Source organism: Petaurus breviceps, unplaced genomic scaffold, assembly GCF_028583685.1.
Source record: "Petaurus breviceps papuanus isolate PSGF00001 unplaced genomic scaffold, PetGlider_PUasm1.0 79, whole genome shotgun sequence".
Lineage (NCBI taxonomy): Eukaryota > Metazoa > Chordata > Mammalia > Diprotodontia > Petauridae > Petaurus > Petaurus breviceps.
This window is the reverse complement of record NW_027186523.1, coordinates 18489040-18489416: the sequence shown is the minus strand read 5'-3', so window position 1 is coordinate 18489416 and position 377 is coordinate 18489040.

Below are 377 nucleotides of genomic sequence, written 5' to 3'. Positions count from 1 at the left end.
CCCTCTCCACAGCGTCCAGCCTGCCACCACGTCACGGCCCGGGCGCACCAATCTCGCAGAGCCGGAGGAGGAGCACCCGCGGCGGATTGTTATTTCTAGAGCTGCGGGTTTTATTGCGAAAGGGAAGGCAAGTTTTCCTTAGACCCGCGGAGACTACAAACGCTTTCTTTCCCCTTCCCCACCACCGCTGGGACTAAAATAACGTATTAACGTTAATACGCGGATCCGAGGGCCTGAAATTGAGTGTGTGCGTGTCGGGGCACGGGGCGCGGAGGGGCAGGGAGGGCTTGGAGGGGAGAGAAAAGTTTGCATATTTCCGCTAGTTTGCTGGAAGCAGCTCCCTGGAATGGTGCTATGCAAAGTGACTTCTCTGACCC